This window comes from Choristoneura fumiferana, chromosome 14 (assembly GCF_025370935.1).
Source record: "Choristoneura fumiferana chromosome 14, NRCan_CFum_1, whole genome shotgun sequence".
NCBI lineage: Eukaryota > Metazoa > Arthropoda > Insecta > Lepidoptera > Tortricidae > Choristoneura > Choristoneura fumiferana.
In genome coordinates, this window is record NC_133485.1 from 19365272 (window position 1) to 19382929 (window position 17658).

Genomic DNA, 17658 nt, shown 5'->3' on the forward strand with positions numbered 1-17658 from the left:
ATCATTATCATCCCAGCCCAACTAAATCATCACTAAATGGCTTCGCAGGTTTCTGCAGGTTTCCGTTCTATGTTTTCCTACACCCTAAAGTGGTAAATTTCGAACGAATTTCAAAAACGCAGAGATGCGAGCCAAGGTTTGAACCCACATCCTCTGCCCCTGCTTGAGAAGCTTGCTCATAGATCAAATTTCTAAACCACCAAGGATTTTCAGCTAAATATGCCTAAGTTTTATACCTAAGAACATACTGATTTCCATCCAAATCCGTCAAGCTATTTAGGGGCTGTATCACCACCCATTGATTAATTTTAACTGACGGATTAAATGTGATGCCGTCTCCGTCTATTCGAACAAAACAAACACAGACGGCATCACATGTATCCGTCAAATAAATTTGATCAATGGATGGATCAACAGGTATAATGTTAGTAGGATAAAAAGAGATATAGATAGGTATTATGATCATAACTATTTCTTATGCAGTCTATCTTGTCACAATAAAAACTAGTATTACAGATCAAAATAAAAGCCTTCGCATTGATCTAGGGTTTAAACAAGTTCTAAGGCTGTACAAGCCAGTTACAGGCTCGCAGCTCGTTCCAGAGTGTCACTATGAATTCCTCACTTTCAATCAATGCGTGTAATTCAGGCAGGCTAGAGCTTTATGGGTTGCTGCCAGAATACCAGCGACCGACAGCTATAAATTACATGGGACAAGCGTGCGGACCGAATGTCGTTTTGTTTTGTGATTGTAACCTGTCCCTGCCTATGTGCTTTAACTTCGGTTTGTTGAGGCACGTTGGTGACTATTTCATGTTTTTATTTCACTGTGCAAGCTTGTTTGTATAGGAGCTAAACTAAAAAACAAACTTCAGTTGCCAGATTTGGTACATTCAAGGATTTTAATCATTTTACTTTTACTATCATTGTAATACAAACCGTTTTTGTTTTTTTTTGTCAAACTTAAAACCTAAAATTGCTAAAAGTGGCTCCGAAGTGGTAACGTTTCGTGTGCTCTGCTTACCGCATTTGGGAATACAGGCGTGATGCTAGTGTGTGTGTAATACAAACTAGACTAGTGTATTTCAATACAGAAATGTAAGTTTAGATAGTTTAATTTTTTATTTTTTTTTTATTCGACTGGATGGCAAACGAGCAAGTGGGTCTCCTGATGATAAGAGATCACCACCGCCCATAGACACCTGCAACGCCAGGGGGATTGCAGATGCGTTGCCAACGTAGAGGCCTAGGATGGGATGCCTCAAGTAATGGGGGAATTACAATATTTAAGACACCAATTGATATTGTTTTGTTTACTTAGTTAAATACTTATCCAAACCAATTATAATGATTAAGTTCGCGTAAATCTACCATTAAATTTTCTAGTAATATACGCGGCCAGCATCTCTCTAATTAGCAATGTAAAGTGATGCAACGCCATTACTCATTAGCTAAGACCAGTTCGGTTTTATGGTGCTCTAGGAAATTCCTTCTGAAGGAAATGGGCCGTAAACGCAATCTGATTTTAGCTTTGATTAAGATGTGGAAGTTGTTTAACTAAGACTGCGAGTTATTATTACGATAGGGAAGGCTATTGTTAAACGAGTTACGTTAATGGCAGCTAGAGATGATCCTATTATAATAGACCACACTTTTTTAACCCCCGACGTAAAAAGAGGGGTGTTAAGTTTGACCGCTGTGTGTCTGTCTGTCAGTGGCACCGTAGCTCTTAAACAGGTGGACCGATTAGAATGCGGTTTTTTTATTTGAAAGCAGGTTTTCTGGCGATGGTTCTTAGACATGTTTTATCAAAATCGGTTCAGCCGTTTTTGAGATATTGGACTTTGAAGTGACAAAGTCGGGGGTTTTCTAACTTTTTTAACCGACTTCAAAAAAGGAGGACGTTATCAATTCGGTTGTATTTTTAACCCCCGACGCAAAAAGAGGGGTGTTATTTGTTGGTTAGGTTAGGTCATTTCACGATTGTATCTTATATTGTTATTTAGAAAGGAAAAAAAAAGTTATTTTAACAGGTATTTTTACAGGTTGTCTCTTGGAATTACCAGTTTCGACGACCGGATGGCCAAGTGGTTAGAGAACCTGACTACGAAGCTTGAAGTCCCGGGTTCGATTCCCCGCCGGGGCAGTTATTTGTATGAATAATATGAATGTTTGTTCTCGGGTCTTGGATGTTTAATATGTATTTATGTATTTATTTATCTATATAAGTAAGTATGTTTATCCGTATGTGTATCCATAGTACAAGCTTTGCTAAGTTTGGGACTAGGTCAATTGGTGTCAAGTGTCCCATAAAAAAAAATGGTGTCGACGAATATCGAGGTCAATAAATGAAAAGAAATGTGAATATGAAGCCAGAGCCCGGCCGCTAAGTAATCATAAACGCCACGGAAACTTAAAAGCTTAACAGTACAACAAAATATCCGGCCTGGAGTGTTTGCTCGGATGTGTGGACCCACCGATTACCAGTAATTTGACCCAGCGACCTCATATAGCAGTAAACCAAACGGAGGCGACATGCACTCTTATTTCTACGTATAAATTACAGTTTATTTTTTTTTTCAATTACATGTAAAGTTAAAAAAACCTGACCTTGTCATTTCAAAGTTCAATATAAATCAATGACTCTTTAAGAGACATTTGATTTCAATGATAAAAAAAGAAAACTCACCATTTGAGAAATAGGTAAACAGATACAAGACCGGAAACTCCATCAAAATTTAGAACGATGCATTGGCAAATAAATTTTAACCTTTTTTTAATCACGTCCACTCATATTTGCAAAATGAATTTTATTACGAAGGTAATACAAAATGAAATAATCAGTTCCCAGTTCAGTTAATAGCAATAAATTCATGATTTAATATGAAAAAAGTGATTTAAAAGTACTTAATCCATTTTATTGCGCAGTATTAACTGAGCTGGACACAATTTCTGTACCACAAAAAAAAACCCTATGGTATTAGTAGTAGGTACTATGACCACTCGTCGATGGCGTCTCCAGAGCGTTTAAAGCTATACGGCGTGGTCGGACGGACATGTTCCAGGCATTAGCGAGTCATGTCCCGGCTTATTCAGACAAACATCGGTGATACAGATACACGGGTCTGTAGAGGCCGCGCGTGCGCTTCATCATCGTCATCCCAGCCTATATACGTCCCACTGCTGGGCACAGGCGTTCTCTCAGAACAAGAGGGCTTGGGCGCGTGCGCTTGTCTTAAGCTAAGAAAATGGCCAGTGTGAGTTTGACTTGCGCGCTTTGTTTAATCAATTTTAATACAGCATTGGCAATGGCAAACGGCCAAGAGCGTGTCGGACACGCCCGAAATAGGGTTCCGTAGCCATTACGAAAAAATTAAGTAATATTTTTCTAAGGATTTCTTATTTTGTACGGAATATTCCAAGTTTAGGTATATTTTATACCTTAGGCTGCTATTTACTGTGGGACTAATAATTCTCAAGATTAATGTTATAGTTTGATTTGATGTAAACTAGCACCGAATGACTTCAAGACTCATGTGGAGTGAATGAGACGAGGGAATGAGTCAAATAAAATGGGAGTTACGATGGGTTTTTGCCAAATTGCTGCATGTGTTTTCTGTTAATATTTTGTCAATTAACGTATTCCATTTAGTTTTTTTGAAAAAAACTTTTCACTTTTTGTTTAAAAGTTTGTTTTCCTTCGCACGATCCCACATTTTGGGATCTCGTCGGGATCTGAAGGGAAAATTAAATCGTGGATACGACGACGGACTGGTGTGCTACGTGGTGTAACGAGGCGGTTACATTTTTTGTTACGACGGTTGCCATTTACGACGGGCGACCGAAATAACAGCGACGACGAGTTTCTGCTGGCTTCTGAAGTAAGACGGTGGCTTCTGAGCGGCGAGAAACGGCACATCGGAGGGATGGAAACGGATAAGGTGTATGACGAGGCAGCTAGCGAGGCTCCGAGTGAAGGTGTGGATGAGGCACCGAGACTCAAGCTCCAAACGACGAATACGACGACGACGACTGCAAGGGCAACTGACGTGATGATGACGTACGACGGTAGTGAAAGCCTGCAGTATATTGACGACCTAATAAACAAATTTAGCGCGCAAGATGAGACGTTCAGCGTGACTAGATTTATTGAAGAGATCGACGAAAACGCTGTGATTTTCGGGTGGACGCCATTGCAAAAATTATTTGTTGCTAGGCGTAGCATGACGGGTACCGCGGCGCTCTGGCTCCAAGCGGAGGGAACGTTTAAGTCATGGGACGACTTAAAATACGCGCTAAAGAAAGAATTCCCTGACACGATGGATATAAAGGCGATTCACAAATTAATGGCGGCGCGTAAAAAGAAGGTAGATGAAAGTTGCCTCGACTACCTTTTTACGATGCGCGAGCTGGGCAACCGAGGAAAAATGCCAGATGATGTGACAATTAACTATATTGTCGACGGCATCGAAGATACGGAGACGAATAAGACGGTGTTATACGGAGTGACATCTTACGGTGACTTGAAGGACAAACTAGAATTTACGAAATGATTAAGAGTAAGATGTCACTTATGCATATACAACACGATGACGCGACGAAAAACCGGCCCGTAAAGACGTGCTACAGCTGTGAGGAAGAAAACATAGGACATTCGAAAAAACACCGAACGAATCAGCTGACGAACAAAATGGCGATGCCGGCGGAAGAACGACGAGCTCAGGGGGGGACAGTCGCCTATACCGTACTAATTCATGTCGATAGCGCCGCCATCTCCTTTATCTAACCTAAAATAAAACAGATTGTTGTCGTTTGTTTCAGATAGATGTCACTGAAAGCTTGAGATCACAAAATTTTATTTATTAAAAAATATTTTGTCGTTGATAATTACCGCAAAAATGAACTTTATTTTCGAAATTGACAATCGTATTGTAATTTCTAATATAAAAGTCACATAATTGTATCCGCTCAGTCGTTACAAATATTTTTTGTGTAGCAACCCTCTATGTCAGGCCAGGCGTCTATTCGCGCTCAACAAGGAACAAGATGGCTACGCTACGTTGCAATCGAAACTCGTGCACATCGTCCACATAAAAAGTAAAGACAGTGCTGCAAACGGAAAATTGAGGCTGGTTTAAACTTAAGAAGACTGAATTCAAGCGGTCTCACTTCTCTTTGCAGCCCTGTTTTTAGTTTTTATGTGGTTTGAGCTGGGAAGCAAATCCAGTAAAGTAAAAGAATACCTGTGACTATTAATAGCTATACGTATGGATGGATATATACATCAATGGTACTAGTTAGGAAATGCAGACGGCGCTTCAAAACAGTCTGCATGAATGAGACGAGAGAGGGCTCTCTTTTCCCCGTATATTATACTACTCTTTGGACGAGCTTGTTCGTGCAAACTCTCGGTCACACTCAACGAATGAACGGAACGAAGAATGTCTTCGGAACGAGGTGACGGGAACGACATGAACATGGCGGCGAAGATGGCGGTAATGGCGGTGACAGACGTCAAACGTCACAGGACTGACATTGACAGTTGTGACAGTAGCTCAAGCAGATGTTGTGATCGAACTCGAGATGAAAACATTGATCGGAAGCCGACGAAGACAATTTTGTTATGTGATCGAAGTGTAAACGCGATGATGGACTTCGGCAGTGACGTGAACCGTGTGTCAGAGGGCTGTTTTCAGTTGTTAGGCGCGCCGGGCTACGAAAAGTGCGAACTATTGTTGACGGAGCTCGGTGCGACTCGAGTTGTATCACCGGGATACTTTAAGACGAACTTTGCAATCGACGACGAGTGTTGTGATGTGGTTCTACACCTTGTGCCTAAAGACATCATATCAAACGTTGCTATTCGAGGCCAGGATTTTTATTTAATATGACTGTCATGAACGGCAGCCAGGTACACTTGCTAAAGTATGAAAGTGACCTCCATGGTCACTTGAAGTTGTTAAAAGCTCAGGCTATGGAAGGTGTAAAGAAATTTTATACCCACTGGTGTGGTGTGAAATTTAAAATGGGTAACGATTCACAAGTAGGTCGGGATCACAAACAATGCTGGATTGCTACTGGGTATGGTTTGTTTTTTTTTTGCAGTATTGTTTTTTGTCCTTAGATGTTTATTTTTTCTGAGATGTTGTTTTTTTTTTTGTTTTTGTTTTACAAAAAAAGATGTCTAATTAAGACTGGTTAACTGTTTTCTTTTTATTTGTATAAAATGTAAAAATTTTGTTTATTGCAAATAATGATGGCTACAGCACACATGTTTATGTGGTTAAGATGTACCTAGGTTAAGATGTTTAGATGTTTAAGATGTTTCGTTTATAGGATGCCTGGGGACAGTCATGTGTGTAGGATGGCCGAATGTGGGAATGAGGGTGGATTAATGTTAGAATGATTTGATGTAAACGAGCGACCGAATGACTGAAGACTAATGTGGAGTGAATGAGACGAGGGAATGAGTCAAAGAGTGGGTTACGATCGGTGAGCCTAGTTGCTGCATGTGTTTTCTGTTTTATTTTGTCAATTAACGTATTCCATTTAGTTTTTTTTTAATAAACTTTTTCACTTTTTGTTTTAAAAGTTTGTTTCCTTCGCACGATCCCACATTTATGTACTCTTAAACTACTAATAATTCTGAAGAAAACTTAGCCGTTATAGTTTTACTCGTAAGTTTGATATACTTACTACCATCCTGAATTTTTTAAAATTTTTTTCACTCGCTGATTTAGATTTTAGAGGGGGGGACGCTAGATTTCAAAGATGAATATTTTGCAAACAAATCACTGAATCGAAAAATCGTTTTAGCAACCCCCTAATGATTTTAAAAGACCTATCAAACGATACCCCACACTACAAGAAGCCAAGTGCGAGTCGGACTCGCGCACCGAGGGTTCCGTAACAATTATTAAATTTATTTTTATTATATGATGTAACTAAAAATTTACGGTTTTCGCAATTTTTCCTTTATCTGTGCTAAGACGTTGCGTCGTACCAAATTTCAAGATTCTGAGCACGGAAAGTACCCTGTAGGTTTTGATTCCCGTGAGAATTTCGACAATTTGCGGAAATTTGCGGCATAAACGACTGTATCTTTTGATTGCGTTGGCTTAGAAGTTTGATTTTTGTACAGCTCCAAGGGACAGTAGACTTGAGTATTTGATATAAATTTCAGCTTGATACCTCCACGCGATCCTGAGAAAAAGGGTCTTGACAGACGGACGGACGGACAACAAAGTGATCCTATAAGGGTTCCGTTTTTCCTTTCGAGGTACGGAACCCTAAAAACTACACATTTACCCAACTAGTAACGCCAAAACTGACAGGTCTCTAGTAAAGTCGTCAGCAAGTCCAATCCTTCTTCGAAATGCATAGTACACAGGTGAGCTAACCCTCCCGAGTGCGCACCTGCGCGCTGCGCGTGCGACGACCTTGCGTCTCCCCCTCCCCCCACCACGCGCCAGGCCAATGACAGTTATGCTTAGAATACGTAATATTACTTAACCTTTAGTTCAACAATATTTATATACTTAAACTACTGTAATTTATAGGGCCTATTTACCCTTGCAGTTCTGCATGTTATAACATACAGGATGCCTCGGCTGTAAGGGCTTTAAATGCAAGCCTTGATTCTACTCGTATATTAATTAACTGAGCAACTTTTGTTTTGTAATATTTTCAAGTACTTAATTTTAATTTAGATAATTTATTGATCCTCAAAGTTTAATCGCTAAATCAGCTTTTTAGGGTCCGTCCGCGGCTTTGCTCAGACTATCAATGCTAGAAAGCTGTAATTTTGCACGGATATATTTATGTAACGACATCGTGAGAGTGGCGGGAAACCGGTGGATGCAAGTGGCGAGTTGTCGTTCATTGTGGCGTTCTAAGGGGGAGGCCTTTGTCCAGCAGTGGACGTCTTCCGGCTGAAAATGGTACAATTAAAAAAAAAATGAATTTTTAGGGTACTTACCTCCATAGACGTTAAGTGGGGGTGATTTTTTTTTCTCATCCAACCTATAGTGTGGGGTATCGTTGGATAGGTCTTTTAAAACATTAGGGGTTTGCTAAGACGATTTTTCGATTCATTGATTTTTTGCGAAATATTCAACTTTAAAGTGCAAATTTTCATTAAAATCGAGCGTCCCCCCCTCTAAAATCTAAACCAGTAAGTGAAAAAATTGAAAAAATTCAGGATGGTAGTTAAGTATATCAAACTTACGAGTAAAAACTATAACAGCTAAGTTTTCTTGAGAATTATTACTAGTTTATGACTAAATAGCAGCCTAAGGTATAAAATATACTAAAGCTGGAATATTCCGTACAAAATGAGAAATCCTTAGAAAAATATTACTTATTTTTTTCGTAATGGCTACGGAACCCTATTTCGGGCGTATCCGCCACGCTCTTGGCGGTTGCCATTGCCAATACTGTGTTAAAATTGATTAAACAAAGCGCGCGAGTATTCGACACGCTCTTGGCCGGTTTTTTTTTTGGAGGGACTGTTGCTGTTAGACAGACGGCTTTTACAGCTTACCGGAGAGAGGGCGAGCTGCCAGACGAGCAGCTCAGCAAGTGGTAATTATCTCAGCATGCCAAAGGCCGCTAAATCAGTGTTTCAGACACTTATGGAACGAAGGCAGTTTCCTTAGTACATTACTGACTACCCGAGATCGTATTATCCGAGCTAAAGCCGACTTTAGACTTGCAAGAAAAATTGTGCAAGTTGCATTACATTGCGAGGCCGCAAAGCCAACGAGTTTGTAGTGGTCAATCGAGCGCCGCAATGTCTCTGTCTGTCGGTCTGTCTGTGTCTGTAGTCAAATCTTGCAAGTTAAATTTGATCAACTTCCAGTAGTCAGATTGACTTGAAATTTGGAATATTTATGTAAATTGTATGTAATAACATCTCCGCAGGACGGAACTCTTCAATGGTTAATATCACCGACTTGAAATTTGGTATGCAAATGTAGTTTGGGCGACAATGCAAGTACAATCAACAAAAAGTACAGTCAGCAAAAAAAGCTTGTATTAAAAATGAAATTTTTATGGTCAGGTTATTTCTTTCAAATCTAAACTCGGCTTTAAGTTCGCGATCGCATACATCGTCTCTTTCTACCCTTTTAAACCCCGTGACAGAAAGAAGTGGAGAAAGTGATTGAGATTTCAAATGCATTAGAAATAAAGCCTCTGGAATAATCGGTGGCCAAAGTACGGTATTACTATTAGTTATTCTGTGCCCAAAGCACGCGCTAAATGCTCTCGTCTTGTGACGTCACTGTTCACACACTGACGGAACCGGATCCACACCTCAACTCTGCAATCATCCAAATGCGTACGGCTTTTGAATGTCCACAATGATTACTGGTTTTGTGATTCTGTTTTAATTAATCACGTTGAAATGCGTTACATGTAATATTTGTCATGGAACGTAGACCGTGATCTCCTTTGATGTGCTCCCAATGTTACAATACAATACAATAACTCTTTATTGCGCACCAACACAGCAAGCAGTACAGAAAACGCAGGTAGGTACATATATACACATGAGACTTTCTGAAGTAAGCAATAGGCGGTCTTATCGCTTCACAGCGATCTCTCCTAGGCAATGGAATGGATGGAGAAGTAAGGAATAAATTAAAATCAAAATATTCAATGTGTCAATGCGACAGAGTAAAAAAGTGATCCGCTACTTTTGATGCTGACTGTACTCAACACTGAAACACACATAACTTTCACGTTTATAAAGTAGAATTGTTAGAACATAAGACAAGAGTACTCATCTTCATCACAGCTAAGTGAAACGCATTCACACTCCACTATACTTACACTCAATCTGACCAAAAGCAGAATGACAGTCGGCGCGGGCGCAAATTATATGCCCGTGCGCACCATAGCGCACTACATTCCTGGCCCTATACCACGAAGTGCACTCGAACTTCGTATGTTGCCATCCCTCTGACGCTTATATTATTTTATACGAGAGTGAGAGGGACGGCAGCCCCTCTGTTTAGACCAGCAAGTAATTCGTGCAGCTAACATTACATTGTGGCCCTCACGACCTCAAACATATCCATATACCAATTTTTGAAATCAATGAATTGGCCAAGTCCTATTGTTTACTCGTATAGCAACCACTACTGATTCTTTGCCGACAACCGCGACGTCTGTTAAGATAAGAGTATGTTTGACTTAGAAGAAGAAAGCTCATAGATAAAACCATTTACGTTAACAATGAGTTCGTATTGAAAGTTAATATACCTGGGCGACCGACCTTCGCTCGGGCTAAAACTCGATAACAAAGCCAAGCTAGATCAATTTTCCATCCCCGAAAACACCTATACTTACCAAATTTCATCGAAATCGTTGCAGCCGTTTCTGAGATCCCTGAAATATATATATTTATATACAAGAATTGCTCGTTTAAGTGTATTATATAGAAGATAGATAGATAAAAGTAAATATACTTAAACTCAATTTCTTACCATATGGTCCAGAAGTTTCAATGAAATTATTTACGATAGGATTATGTCACAGACGTACGAGTAAGTCACTTCAATGTTGTCATAAGTTCGCCGAGCCACAGGCACGAGAACTCACTCGTACACCTCTGGTTAACACCTCTGTAATCTCGCGTCTGCGCCGGCGCAGGAAGGCTTAATGGTGAGAGATTGCGATAGCGCAAGCTTAAAGGCCTCGTTATGGATTAAAGAGGTTATGATCAATGGTCGTAATGGCATTAACGCCGTTGAAAGCTTCGGTATTGACCGCGTGGGCTCTTTCAAAAATTATGGGATGTTGAAGAATTCTCACTACAGTTAATGTCAATAGAGGCATTACGATGAGAAAACTTCCGTGCTTATATTAGGCACTTGTCTGACCATTGACGATGAGCGAAAAGCGAGTAGAGCTGCAAACTAAGATACGAGTTGGCGAGCAGCGAGGACCAAATGTGTCATCATCGTCATATCAGCCATAGGACGTCCACTATTGGCCATAGGCCTCCCCCACAGACCTCCAGTTGCCTCGGTTGGCAGCGGCTTGCATCCACCGTGAATGATTTTAACCAGGTCATCCGTCCATCTCGTTGGTGATCAGCGTCTCCACTCGAGAAATTTAGCAAATGTGTAGTTCTGTTAAATACAGCTATCCACTGTGAAAAACGAATTAAATCCAATGTATAAGTGTAATTGTGAAAACTTCCAAACATGTAGTTACATCGGAATGTGTAATTGAACTAGGATTTTGTATGGATTCACTACCATCTTATACTTATTATACCATTTTATTCTAATATCACAGTCTCAATTGAACACAAACCCCTCATCTCCACAGATGCGGTTACTGCAAATTAATTTCACAGGCCGAATCGATTATTGTTCCGCTAACTGTAAATTTATTCCATCGAGATAATTAATAGTTTAGACTTCATTACTGTTTCGTTTAATATATCTCCGTCAACTTCTGTTGGACTAACACTATGTGTTTCCCTACAATTCTATTAAAATAACCTCGATTTAACACTAATAAAATTGTAATACAATTACGTCAGGTATTTCTTAGATGAAGTCGATCAAATCTTTCTTCAAGCGTTTCTACTAATAAGGCAATTCCGAACTGCTCGCGCTCCCACGGGCGGGGTATTAAAACTTCACAACTAAGCATTTACCGATTCACTTCTTTAATATGAACGGGTGATGATTGCCTTCCAAATGAGAGAATCTACCAAATAAAATAACCATGTCATCCACATAAACATAATAGGAGAAGAGATGTTAATGTCACTTCATAATATCCTACTATAGGTGTTACCACCAATTGACCGATCGTCGATCGATGACACTGAGCGATGGTAGAATGGAGTGGTCGACGTCGATCAACAAGTTCTACTGCACAATCGATGGGCGATCGATGGTAGAATGATTGACTTCGATCGAGCTACAGTATGCGGTAAGTCAGAAATGCGGGTGACATGTGTTTTACGTGATAACAAATAGATACTTTTTTATCCAATATAAATTAAGATCACAAGGTATTTTTTGGAAATTCTTATTATTTTACTAAATAATTCCGGAATTCCAATTAAATTTCCAGGTAGCCTCACGCGACCGACACCTGGAAAGATATTATGTACCTAGCGAAACGATATAAGCGTTAGTTTAGCCTTGGATGTAAATTTAAGTTGAAGTTCTAAAGATTCCGCGTTTGAGAGAGACAGAATTAGACTCAGTTGATAGAATCACCCGTTTGTAGTACCTATGGCATGCAGAGCGTGTGACGAATGGTAACGTTCTCAAATTGCGGCGCGGGTCAGGCGCACGTAAGGCATTGTAATAAACGTTGCTGCTGATATTTGAACCGAGAACAAGAGAAATTAATTTACTTAGTTTGTGAGCTCGGCTTGAGAAATTATTGAGAAACTACATAAATATAAGGATCTACAAGTTTTCCCGAAATTGCGTGGCCGAATTCCGCCAGGGTGGATACACCTGCTTACATGCTGTTTCAATTATTATTAGCAACACGTTGAAATTACATCATGTTTTGGCCGACAACGGAACTTTGGCGGGCATTAACCGAATTTCCTCTGCTAGTCACGTCAATACGCTATGATATTTCTGCAAATGTGTTACCAGTAATTAAACAACATTGAAACAATATCTTTCACGCGTATATGTGTGGTAAAGTCAGCTGGAGAACTAGTTGTAGTGCCTTTGCAGGGGCGTCATGGACTGACTTAAATCTACCGATATGACTTTCTATCTATCTATCTATCTACTTAACCTTTTTATCCTGAGCTCATTCTCCTCCGGTGTATTGTTATAGAATATCTCTAAGCTCAGTGCGTCGCTTGTCAAAGGCCTCCTCTAACATTTTCCCACTGTTTCTATCCCTGGCTACCCTCCTCCAGTTCGGGCCTGCCGTTAACTTTAACTCATCCTCCCATCTTATATGTTGTCTTCCTCTGCTCCTCTTGCTATCTCTAGGATACGGTGTGTGACTTCTTTGCTCCATTTTTTCTTGCATGTCACACCACATATACCCAGTCCACCTCCACTTCAATTGATCTATTATATAGAGAAATCAGTTACTTTTGTATTAGATCTAATAAATGCATTTCTGTGTCTGTCTACCGACAAGACTTTACAATTAGGTAATAAATAAATAACTTTTGATAAATTTGCTTGGACACTATGGAATTTCCGATATGATCCGCTGCTGGAATCGCAGTGACGCATCGTATGCGCACCGTTTTATTGCATGCTCTTTACAGCGCTGCTTAAAATACGAAAACTGTGCGGAATCGCAGTGACGTTCCGCAAACGTCAGGACTTTTACCGCATGCTCTCCCCCAAAAATCGTGACTTTTACGGCACGTCACTGCGATTCCGCACCGTATGCGTATTTTGAACAGCGGTGTGCAGAGCATGCGATAAAAACGGTGCGTATACGATGCGTCACTGCGATTCCGTACCGTCACCGTTTTATAAGCAGCGGTGTGTCCGCTCCTTTATACTTGAATCAAGTATTTTGAATTTACAATGATGATAACCGCCGTGAGTGTTTCTGTGGCAGGCCGATTCACCAGCCTGTAAATCATCATAATCATCATGTATAATCATTGTTGGAATAAATAATTATACGCCGTTAATAATTTATTACGTGGTATCAACTTTCCACTATTTTCTCGACTTTTTGAGCGTGCGTTTGTGCGTTTATTTCTTTGGTCCTCTCTATAGCCTAAACGGCTTTCACCAATCATTTACTTGTAATTCTAAAGTTTCGCATAAATTCTCGTGGGAATTCCCAAAACTTACATAGTGATTTTTTTAAAGTTGCAGGAAACCCGCGTCAAATTTCTTTTGCTAATCCTAGCGGTTGTAATTTAATTCAACGCTCTAGGGATACTTTACTCGTACATACTCGTTAAGTTTTCTTTTTACAAGCTTTTTTTTTAGCTTTACCTGTCCCGTTGTCTGTCAGTCTGTCTGTTCTGTATCAAATCTTGCAAGTTAAATTCGACCAACTTCCAGTAAGTAGTTGGATTGACTTATTTGGCATGCAAATGTAGTTTGGGTTGACGACACAAGTACAGTCAGCAAACATTTTACCAAAACTTATTTCCTGTGGTAACACCACACAGAGTATCAGAAAACTTTTAAAAAAAAACGGATTAAATCGGTAAAATCGTTTTCAAGTTATGGCGTCACTAAGGAAAGTAGACAATCATTTTATACATGTATATACTGAATTAACAAACGCCGTCTTTCATATCCTTTTAAATACGCCAATTCTGCGAATAACAAAATGACTCATAATGACTTTACAAGAACATCTTTTACCAACGAAATCGTGATATCCCGAAACAGTAAAGGCTGCAATATTCCAAAACTTAATAACATAGAAGGCATGCGTAGAGAAGTTAATCTCTCCCTGAACGTATCTCACCGACTTATGCAGTATCAGAAACAACCTTATGCCAAAACACCAAGTGGTGATAATTTAATTGCACTTTCTGGTAGATATGAAGTTGAGCATGCAGATGAAATGGTTTAAAGGCCAAAATCGGGCCCGACATCTCTTTACAGCTTGATAGTTTAATAGCCCTCTTTACATTGCAGTGTTTTTCACACTAAGATACCCATATTCACTTAGCCATAGAGAGCATATTTTCAAACCTTATCGGAAAGCTAGTTTTAAATCATAACTGACTAAATAAACTCTGAAAAATTCTGCACTTTGTTCTTTCAAAGTATAATTAATATTTCAAAACGGTTTGAACGATTTTAATGTCAATTGGCTAAGAACCACCACTATTGGTCTAGCTTTTATGTATAACAAGGTAATATCTGAAACCACTGAACCAACTATAAAAATCTTTCATTATTAAAACACTACAAAAGAAGAAAGAAAAGAAAGAAAGAAAGAAAAACATTTATTCGTGACGAACATAAGAACAATGGATAAAAAAAATATATAGTTTTATGTATGTCACAAAATGGTCCCAAATCAGCAATCTGCCGGTCTTGCGAACGGCGCTGGTCTTCCTTTGGGACCATCTGGTCATCATACATTAAAAAAATACACTGTTCCTTACTGACACTGGCTTCTTTTTAACCCGCAAAATTGCAAAGTCCTCATGGGAATTAACTAAGTTACGGGCAACATCCTACTAATATTATCAATGGTAAGGCTGGTGAGGATGGATGGATATAATATGGATGAGTAGATGTTCGTTACTCCTTCACGCAAAATCTACCGAATGGAATTTGATGAAATTTGCTATAAATAGTAGGACACCAAAAATAACACACAGTTTTTTGCAGATGAAAATTATGCGGTATAAACGTGAACCACATATATTTTCTAAACGAATTCCTGTTTTATAAAGTAGCTAAAACAATCGAAGAAAACTTTCCTGGCTTCGCTGTATCAGCAGCGTTATCTGTTGAAGACTCTGTGTTGCGTGACAAAAAGAAAGCAATCCTAACTCAGGGAATGAAGGTTGATAATGTATTAATTCAAATGTACACCTGCAGGGCTATTATAAAGTTTTCGCTACATTCGAACCAACGTTCGCGGAAGCTTTGTTACAATTAAAAATTGATGTACAATTCAGTTTATGATCAATTTTGTTTTTCAATTCATTACTTTTTGACTAATGTTAATGTTCAATTCATAGCTTTTAATTAATGTCCGGCATTTTGTATTTTTTTTACACGGATTAGATGATGAGAAAAGTTTGGTCTTCATCCCAACAAATGCCTCACACACATTCATACTAAATCTTAGTCAGGGGGCACGGTCGTGCTCGCCAAGTCTAGCGCAAATATTTTGCAACAGTCTGTAAATTATCTCATTACAAAACTTCTTATTTTTACTTCTTGGGACTGTCTAAAACGATGATAATGTGGTTTAAAACAATATGTTCTCTGTAAGACAGTTCCAGAAGATGGTTCAAAAGGTACCTATTAAGTGGAGCTCGGAGTTAAGCAGCACTGCGTCCACCTGGGATCCAACTCTTAGAGGCAAGTCACTTTGCGAAGGGCGTCGACCTCCAACGATCCAAGATTTATCTCAAGCACTGCACAGCACTGGGTAACTAGAACACACGCGGACGTCGGGCGGCGACGAGCGGCGCGCGCGCACTGCCCCCTCCAAAGCTCCCGGCACCTGCTCCGAGCTTTTTTACGGCAAAAAGCTTGTGGCTGTATTCCGTTCGCTGATTGCGAGGCTTTTATGCCTGCAGTCTGCTTAATCGCTGTTTAATTAAACATCTCATACTTGATCGCGAAGAATAAAAATGTTAGTTCTCGTTTGCAGGATTATCTATTGTCATTATCTTTTTCTTGTGCCTGGTCTTATAAATTACAACTGTTTGGTGTGTATATGTGTGTCGGTAGGACTCGCACACCGAGGGTTCCGTATAAATTTATAATCTATCTATGATGACTTGTAGCAGAGCTCTGCTAAGCACTATGACGCAATGTGGGGTTATGGACATAGACAAACAGACAACCGATAATAAAATATTTTTTGCATTTTTTTCTTATTTGTTGCGCTATACATATAAGAGCTACCTTTCATTTTCTAGAACAACTGGAAGTAGGTACCTACCCTATAGGTTTTTTCAGCTACGAAAATTTGTATGGAAACACATTTTAATGACTGTGTTTTTGGATTGCGTTGACAAGTTAGATTTTTTTTTCAAATTTAAAAGTATCTAACAGTTTTGAGTATTAGACATTATTTTCAGGTTGTTATCTCTTCGCGTTCGTGAGAAAAGTCTGAACAGACGGACAACAAAGTGAATCCTCCAACAAAAGTTTCATTTTTTTTTTGAGGTGTAAAACTCTAAAAGTAGTCACGTTTTATTCTAGATATACAGCTAATAGATAGAAAACAGCAGTGGCAGGTGGGCGGGGCACATTGCTCGCAGGACTGATGGCCGATGGGGTCAGAAGTTCTCGAATGGCGTCCGCGGACCGGGAAACGAGCTGTCAGTAGACTTCATTAATCCAGGTGGTTAAGGTCGCGGGATCGCGGTGGATGCGGAAAGCACAGACCGATCTGAGTGGAGAGCCTTGGGGGAGGTCTATGTCCAGCAGTGACGTCTTCGGCTGACATGATGATGATGATATACAAAATCCCTTCCATCCTTTAAGGTCCTCACTGAAAATCAGCGCCGCGGCTTGCCGTGGCATTATGTTGAGTGGGGACCTGTTTAGCGTCATTTATGTCTTGTATTTGTTCTGTTTGTTTTTATGGCGTTAAATAAATGATTTTTTTTTCATTTTTCTTTCTTTCAGAGTTATTGAAGACACACTTCGAAAAACGAGAATATCTTCAAGACGATGGGATACGAGTGGACGTGTGTACAAATTCTGTCTAAGTTGAAATTTTAAATTCGTTTATTAAATTCGCTATTGGCCGAAAGCTTCTTTGTCAATTCTCGTTTCTTCTTGTGACATCCTTACGGAAGACTCCTCCCAGTGGGCGGCGCAAGCAGGACGCACATAGTTTTTGGGGCGTAAACATCAAGGCGAATTCCTGGAGTTACAGAAAATAGAAAAAGTAACAAGTGAGTACGGATTTTGAACCAGTGACCTACTGCGTGCGAGGCTACCTGTGTAACTGGTCCAACGAGGCAGT

The 17658-nt window shown here is 39.7% G+C and overlaps 1 protein-coding gene across 4 annotated transcripts in view; it reads right to left on the minus strand.

Moving 5' to 3' along the window:
• LOC141435369 (uncharacterized) overlaps positions 1–17658 on the minus strand; it is a 758872-nt gene that overhangs the window by 694672 nt on the left and 46542 nt on the right. The window contains exon 1 of one of the 4 annotated variants that reach the window (XM_074098082.1): positions 15975–15994. The exons of the other annotated variants lie outside the window; for them this stretch is intronic. The gene's annotated coding sequence lies outside the window, so the exon portion shown is untranslated. Of the gene's footprint in view, positions 1–15974; positions 15995–17658 lie in introns of those variants that run through there. 4 annotated transcript variants of the gene reach the window in all.